This window comes from Notothenia rossii, assembly GCF_949606895.1.
Source record: "Notothenia rossii genome assembly, chromosome: 5".
In the NCBI taxonomy this organism is placed as follows: Eukaryota; Metazoa; Chordata; class Actinopteri; order Perciformes; family Nototheniidae; genus Notothenia; species Notothenia rossii.
Window position 1 is genome coordinate 56,094,975 of NC_136903.1, and position 8,489 is coordinate 56,103,463.

At 39.7% G+C, this 8,489-nt stretch overlaps 1 long non-coding RNA gene across 2 annotated transcripts; it reads left to right on the forward strand.

The window, feature by feature from the left end:
• Positions 1–449: 449 nt before the first annotated feature.
• LOC307040741 lies at positions 450–3,322 on the forward strand. 2 transcript variants are annotated; one of them, XR_013808589.1, is made up of 4 exons: positions 450–567; positions 921–1,151; positions 1,541–1,824; positions 1,917–3,322. It is a non-coding gene; the product is annotated as an uncharacterized lncRNA (long non-coding RNA). The 2 variants fall into 2 exon arrangements; XR_013808588.1 differs by having other exon boundaries at positions 1,541–3,322.
• The last annotated feature ends 5,167 nt before the right edge of the window (positions 3,323–8,489 follow it).

The window sequence follows — 8,489 nt, forward strand, 5'->3', positions numbered from 1 at the left end:
CATTTGGCCACAGCAAATCATTTATATTAAACATGTAATTTTTACTTTTGAATACTTCAGTACAAAGGATGTATTGAATAATTTAAGTGATATATGTGTACACATATACATCATTCATTAGTCAAAACAGGGCTACATTTGATTTAATTAAAAGGTATAATATGTGGTAAACTGAAGAGCCGTTTGGGAGCCGAAAGAGCCGGCTCTTCTTGGTTAGCCGAGCCAAATGATAGAGAAGCCCCTCACTGCAGTGCGCAGTACCTCAAGATGGGCGGGAACTCAAAATGGGCGGAGCTTCAACACCCCTCCTTCTCAACCTTTGAGGCACGTGATGGGACGGCCCCTCCTTCTCAACCTTTGAGGCACGTGACGAGCTTCACAGATGACGCGTTGCATCCTGTTTCCGGTGTAGCAGTTATGTACTGTTAGGCCCATTCCCAAACCGTCCCCTACACCCTACCCATCCGTTTGCGCGTTCACGCGGAGGGTCTGCCATATTGAGGGCTGTTCCGAAGCAACGAGTGTGGAGCGGTGTGGAGGGGGAGTGGGCTACCAAGCCCTCAAACAGTGAGTCTGCAGCGGTGCTGACTTGAGACCGGTCTCTACCTGACCGGAGTCACGCTGTGTGTGTCCGTCAGGAAACAAGCTGTTAACAAGTAGTTCCGGCAAACATCCACTGATAAATTGCGATGTTAACAACCTCATGATAACCTCATATGTTTTTAACTTAGGGTCCTACCTGTGTTTAGTCTAGAAAAAGGTAAATGTGTGCATTTTATTATAAAGTTGTGTATATTTACAGACAGTTGCAAAAACTAAGAAGCTTATAAACAGCAGGTTTAAAACTAAAAGAGCTTTGAAACACAATGAAAGATGTTTGGAGTTTTATTTTAGTTATTAATTTAAACTTTTTGTCTCAGATGCTGATTTGTAACCGTTGTTACATACAGTTACGGCATTTCCTGTTTCTGCCGGAGAGAGGGGTGGCCGTCCCAAAGTTTGCCGCTGTATTTACTCCCTCCATCTGACAGGAGGGAGCCTCGTTGAGCTGCGAGTGTGGCTACAGACGGAGTTCACTTCATCACGGAGGGGTAGGGTCGAGGGAGTGGTTTGGGATTGGGCCTTAATCATAGCGTCAGATTAAGATGGAGGTAAGTAACCCTGAAAAAATTAACTATTTGTTTTTGCTGCGGTTTAAAATGTGTTGATTTTAAGTCTCACTTATTTGCTGTCAAATGTGCGCTGTCGCTACTAGGACATGCATGTCCTACTGATGCAGAAACTACATTTAATAAATATTAATTATAACTACAAACTACATTTGTGTTGCTTAAAAATAGTAGGATTGCTGTATCAGCAAAGACCTGAAAACTTTAGGAAAGTCTTTATATTATTTATGCACTACTTGAGAAATACTGATAACTATACTTTGCATAACCTATATTTCAATTCGATTTTTACAAAATAAATGTATATGGAGCTTATTTTATTCCTGCCTATTGCCTAACTATTTTGTTTGTGTTCATTTTTCTTTGACCAGAAACACATCAAACACTGATGAAAGCAATGTTCTCAGAAGGATAGAGCTTGTGCCAGAGCTGGCGGGGCGCATAAACAGTCAAGGTGCGGAACAGCTGTTCTCAGGAATGAGGAAAAACAATTACTTTTTGAACATGACAACACCCTTAACACACATATTTCTGCAAAGAAATATACTACACCAATACAATGTGACAAAAAACAACAAAGCTAAAGAGCAATAGAGAAAAATCATCCCAGCAGATATGGAAATACAGCTTGATGTCAATGGGAGGATATCATTAGGTGAAACATTTCTCAGAATCATTATGTTCTTGTTCTTTTATGTGGTTATCTGGAGATATCTACTAAAAACTAATATTATTTAATTTCAACAGCTCCTCCTTCACAAGTTGGAATGGCCACTGCATTTTCAGAACACCACAGAGATGGTCAGGAGCAACAGGAGTGTAAGTTATCTGCTTGATATTGACAACTTGTATTCATACAAGTCATACTGTATAAAGACATACATGTTATGTTGTTGATTTGTTATCAAGTGAATGATGCCAAGGACCAGGGAGACTTTACTAGTATCAACACAATTATGGCAAGCAAAGGTTGCTGGGGACAGGAGCTAAAGTAAAGTGAACTAGTCAGCAGTTCAAAATATTGTATGTATGCTAAATATTACTTAAAGAGCAACTTCCAGGTTAAAGACACCTGTAAATAAATGTTGTGATATATTTATTTTAATGTCACCTCATATATTCGTGTGTGTTAAATTTGAAGGGACAAAGTACATTTTTTCTCTTTTAAATATAGCGCAATAGTCTTTTCTTCCACTTTTATGTGTAATCAAAAGAGTGTTTTTTTTGGCTATCTGTGGTTAGGTATAATACAAATGACCCTTTGACATCTGCTTTGCAGTTCCCAGACCTCTGAAGAGGCCCTGAGTCTCTGGCTTCCTCGGTTAATTGCTAAAACTATTATTGATTAAGCCAAAGGGGGTTTTCCTCAAATATAATGCAGTTAAAGTCTTGTTAAATTAATGATTCATTTCCTATAGACCCCAAAAAAAGACTTTGAGAATTAGGTCACACAAGTTAGAGAGACCATAGTCCTTTGTTCTCATTTTTAAATGTGTTCGTTCCAGAAGGCTAATTTTGGAGTAAAAGGGAAGTTCAGAGATGGCCTTAGGTTATGAAAACAGTGAACCTTAGTTAGTTAGCTAATCCCATGGATGTCATGAGACCAGGACGTTTAAAACATATGAATTGTGGCTTTCATAGAGAAAAACATGTGTCCTTTGTATGATATAATGTGTGTGCGTTCTGTCAAAGAGTCCTCTGTTATGACTCCAAATCATTGATTGGGGGATCTGCCTAAGGGCAGAGGGACAAACACACACACACACACACACATACACGGTAAGAAGCAACAGATGGAATCGACAAACTGCTGACTCACTGCCTGGGGTCCCGCCCAGAAGTGAAACCGACCAATGGAACACTGCCAACTCACTGGCTAGCTCGCTCAGTAGTGAACTCGCCAATAACAAATAACTAGGGAGGAGCAAGCGATACAACTCCTCCCCACCTGTGTATAAATGTTGTGACGATTTTGAGGCTCGGCGCTCTTGTTTTTTGACTGGCCGTTCCTGAGACGTGTCTCACGCGGTGGTAGAACTTGGGCCCAGAGCATTCTGCATTTTGAAGCTGCTGTTGCAGAGTGCTTCGTGATTAGGTGATTAGGTCATGTATTGTATGTTTTACCATTAAAACAGATTATTGTTTAACCCTTATCCTGGTTGCTTTGAATTTTTCCTTCTTTTGAGAACCCGCTCATATAGGAACGGCGCGGAGCAGAGGTTCTGCCCCAACAATGTGTAGGAAAATTATGTATACACTAGATTTTCAAAAAAATATACATAAATATACACTACAGTGACATCTGGTGTCGTTTTTGTAAGACATGTTTACTTCCGCATCAAGAAAGCCTCCCCACGTGACCTCCCGCATGTGACGTAACAAAGGGGAAACAAGCGGGAGAGCGGCCGGTGTAACGTATTAATAAAGATGGATCCCAATGCTAGTTTCGACACAGAAGACACAGAAGAAGTTGAACATGTATATTAGAATGGATATGACGGACCACAACCTTATATTTATGAGCCTGCTAGGCGTCCAAGAGACCAGGAGCAGCTGTTAGAAATTAAAATCAATGTTTTAATGGGGAAATGTAGTTTAAACATGCCGTCAGTTTTAATGCTCTTTTATACTGAAAAACCAGAAATTCTTGTGCACAAGCAGTTAAGCTTTTATTCTGAAAATCCTTCATCTACGGTTAGCATTTAGCATGTGGCTAATATACGATTTCCTGAAGAGGTGAATTTAGTAGCGAAATGATATGGAGTGGTGCAAACCGAAGCTACTGATTTAACACTACAACTATAGATGTCGAGATACTACCATGCTGAATATTAAATGAAGGTACAGTTTATTTGAATACATTATTGTTTACAGACGAGAGTAGCATGTGACAACATCCGGAATGACCGGAAACCAAACCAGCCGAGAAGTATTGTTTAGAGTATTGATTACAGCGTTTAGAATGTGTTAAATGAAAAGTGATGAAAGAGAATATGAGGAGAAAAGGCGTGTTAAGCATATATTGAATGTGAAAAGAACCTATCCTCTGTTTAAATGCAATAACGGACATTGGAGACGAGGCGAGCCGGCTTGCGGGGAGGAGCCAGCAGAGGATATATAACAGCACCGGAGGAGAGATCCATTCTCTTCTCTTCCCTCAGGAGAGCCAGATCACAGCTGTTTGTCTGACTGAACAATATCATGCTTGTGACCAACCCGCGCCTTTTTTAATTAAAGTACCAATTGAACTTTCACAGAGACTCCATTTAGTCTCCTTTTAAAGCTTCTCTCCTGGTCGGGAGAATAACGAACACAGTTAACAATCTGGTGAGTTCCCTGACGTGATCTCGCTGACCGAGGAGAGAAAACCAACCGGCTGTTTCCTGGAGACGCTTGGAGCCATTTGACACACAAGAGCTCAAATCAATCGGTAAGAAGATGCCTGTTATGACAAAGATTCTTCACTAGTTAAACTAGGCAAAGTTAGATTTGTGTGTTTGACGGCAGCCGGCTGATCCTGAAAATAGCTGTGCATTTTAATGTTAAAACAACCCAAATTGATAAAATAATCACTCTAAAACCACGAGGCGTTGTTTTGTCACAAGCAGGGTGAGTTCACACTTTCTTTTGTTCCATTAACCCTGCATGCTATTAACCACGTGTGGGTGTTGAATTTTAAATATATAGTGTGTGGACATTGTACTTCGGATAGGTGCCTTGATGCTTTCACATAGGTGTCTCTTGTTACGTTAATAGTTATTTAGCCTATGACGTAAGGGTATATAGCCCATTTGACGATTTTTTGTTAAGATCTGGAGACATAGCGAATCGGTTAAGGGCCGAGTAAGTGAAAACCAGCGGGGCATAGTGAATCAACTCAGGGTTAAGACCGAAGTCAGTGCTTTAAAGAAAGTCCTTTTCAAGAAAGGCTTGGTTAAGGTCTAAGCCTTTATCAGTGGTTAAAATTGTTCTGTTTAAAAAAGATATTGCGGGTGGGTTACGGTAATCGGAATTACAACAGCAGTGCAGTAATAAGACGACGGTCTATTATCAGTGGCTGATAGGTCTCCATATTAGTCCCGGTTTGGCGTGTCCAAATAGCAACAGTTAACCATAGTCGACTATAAAGTCAAATATTACGTGAACAGGTTTATAGCTAGTGCGTAAGGGTTCCTAACTTTAAGTGATGATATCAATAAGATAAAGCCCACAGTCGACTATAAAGTCAAATATTACGTGAACAGGTTTATAGCTAGTGCGTAAGGGTTCCTAACTTTAAGTGATGATATCAATAAGATAAAGCCCATTTTTTCATAGTAGCCCATTTTTTCATAGTAAACTAGATAGAAATGTTGTTATTTTAAACTAAGTGTTGTTTTGGCTTGTATTTCAGGGTTTATAATACCACACCAGTGGTTTACTTTGTTACGGTTCGTTTAAAGATCACCTCGCCATTGTTTAAACTCCCACCTGAGAGCCGCATGGACAAATCTCTTTGTCTACAGGTCAGAGTGCGAAATAATCGGGTGCCATCTTGTTTACACCCCACATGTGGAAAAACAAAGACAGGGCAATCGCCATTTCATGAAATGCAAATTCAATTTGCTCTTTTTGCTTTGAATTTGCATTTACACAGAGCATCCACCAATTAGAAGTAGCAGAGTAGAACATTTAGCAGACTATTTTTGTAATTATGAGAAGGATACAGATTACAAGTGATGTTGTTCCCCCACACAGAAAACTATTGTGTCCACACAACTAGTGAGGTCAAGAAGACGGACTTCCACCCAAAATATGCAAGGGGCGGCGATACACCTGACGTGAAGCTGTCCAGACCTGAAAACAGAAACTCGATTCTGCTGTGGTGAAGTCTGGCTACAAAGGGAGGTGTCCGATAGGGTCGCTTGTCTCAAACCAGTGAAGAAGTCAACAAGAACCCAGCAGAACTAGAGAGTGACTGTTAGTGGGAGAACTGTGACGGAGCGACAGAGACTGGCCCAACATTTTCCAGCCAGTACATAGATAGACCCCGTCAGAAGACCGGGGCTGTGTTTAAAGGGGAACTTCATTTATTCTTAGCCAGAAGTGGAGTTTTTAATCAAACAATTATTTGATTTATGGAGTCAGATTACATTTTTCTCATAAACACAATTTTATAATCGGTCTGAAGTATCTGTTTTAAGGCATGAGCCGCAGATTAAATAACATAACACTGATGAAGAAGTTGTAGGGTTTTTACAACAGTTTCAAGAATCAGTCTTTATTTATTTATTCTTGAGTAACTTTACTGATTTATAGTGTAGTGCGTAAGGCAATATCTCATTTGAGTGAGGGGCACCAGCCCTTCATGCGGGTCACCCTCTGTGAGAATAGTTCATATTTTCCCTCCAGTTTGGAGAATGATTATTTTATCATATGTTATTTCAGCAGTGTCAACCAATCCTCTAATCCTAGAGTTATTGAGACGCATTAGCGACACCAGGGGTATTGTTTTTCACAGCAACGATGATGCATAATACCATGACAAAAGCCATTATTGAAACAAGTAAACTATTAGAAGTGCTAATGGGAAATGTTTTGTGAATATGCATTTATGCCATCAGAAAGCCATACATCATATGATATTTTTGTACGCCTTGTGGGTACACGGAGAATTTATATTTATTTAATGCAACGTTATGGGTTTTACATGTCCTGTTCATAATAGGGTAATCATTGCAATATTAATTGAGCATGTTATGCTCAAAGGAGGGAGTGTCATGATTATACAGATATGTTGATTCGGTGACGTTGTAGTTAATAAATAATAACATGTAGTCAACAATAGGTCTCATAACAACAAGAAGTATGCCGAAGCTTGGGCCTTCTCCAAGGAGGGAGCGGTCCAGTTTTAGATATTAGACAAATAGAAGTGGATGAATATGTCAGAACTCTGAGTAATATTATGCAAGTTTTGTCTACACAGCAGGCTAGGAAAGCTACAGAGATACCAGACGAGACACCAGAAGAGACTCCTGTTCGGCCAGGTGATTGGGTGAGGGTGAAGGTTCACAAAAGACAGTGGGCTCATCCCCGGTGGACGGAAGCGTGAAAGGTTGTAACAAACTTCACACGCGCTCCGGTTTAAAGGTAAAGAAAAAGGAGCAAATTGACACCACCTCACACATTGTCACCCTTCACTGGCGACTTCCAGAACATTATTGGGAGTTAGGACTGATTTGGCAGAGCTGGAACAAAACAATAAATAGAAATAAGATGAAGATAGAAACAGCTCAAAAGACAAATTGTCTATAGATTTGTATAGATTGTACATTAATGTGAAAACCTATTTTTTTGTTTTACATCTGAAAAAGAGTCCAATTTTTTGTATGTTATTTTTGGATTCATTATTTAAATTCTGTAACGGACACAACCAGGGATAAAATAGAGATGATGTCAAGAACAAAGCCAAACCAATTGTGGGGTCCCCTAGGGATAAGAGTCAGAATAGCATTGTTGATTGTGCTCATTACACTTGGCACCTTGTTGGTTGGATGGGGAGTACAATATCAAGTAAGACATGGAACCATTAGTTCACTCATAGAGAATGCCCACATCACTAACAAGACTCCAGCTGTGTTTCAGAGACTTTCACTTATCCCCAGAGCCAAAAGGTCAGCTGAGCAACAAGAGGAGGAGTTAGAAATACTCGTTCCCAAACAAGAGGTGGTTATAATCAAGATGATTCACCCCCTATATGCAGTTCTTGTATCAAATGATGAGATGGGTTTAAGTGATCGGGATATGTAAGTGATGGGGATTTACAGATTAGGGGAATCTCTAAATACACTGGATCCATGTTTTAGTCTGTACCAGAAACACCCCCTGTTAAGCTATGAACAACCGACCGGTGACCTGAGTAGAATTATTGAAAATGATTACAGTTGAAACAGGCTACTAACCCAAAAGTACAGCTTTGTACGTACAAACTCTATGAACAAAATTTCCTAGCAGACAGTGGCGACATTGCAGATATGTCCAGTCACCAAAGTTACTTATGTTCTAAATAACAGTGAGATTTAAAGTGATGGAGAAAATATGGAGACGTTCCTTTATAGCGTGTGAAATATGTGGTGCTTGAAGCAACTAGGTATTTAAATGTATGAAAGAAAGTGGTTTCCTGAAAGAGTTAATTGGAGTAAACATGTTACGGTGGGTGAAAACAATCTTTAGGGATATGGTACAATTATTAGAAGACATTAACTGGGCTTAGATGACATTTAACATCAAAGAAAGATAGTATGGTTAGGAAAATGGAGTGGGAAAGATTGGATTTATTTT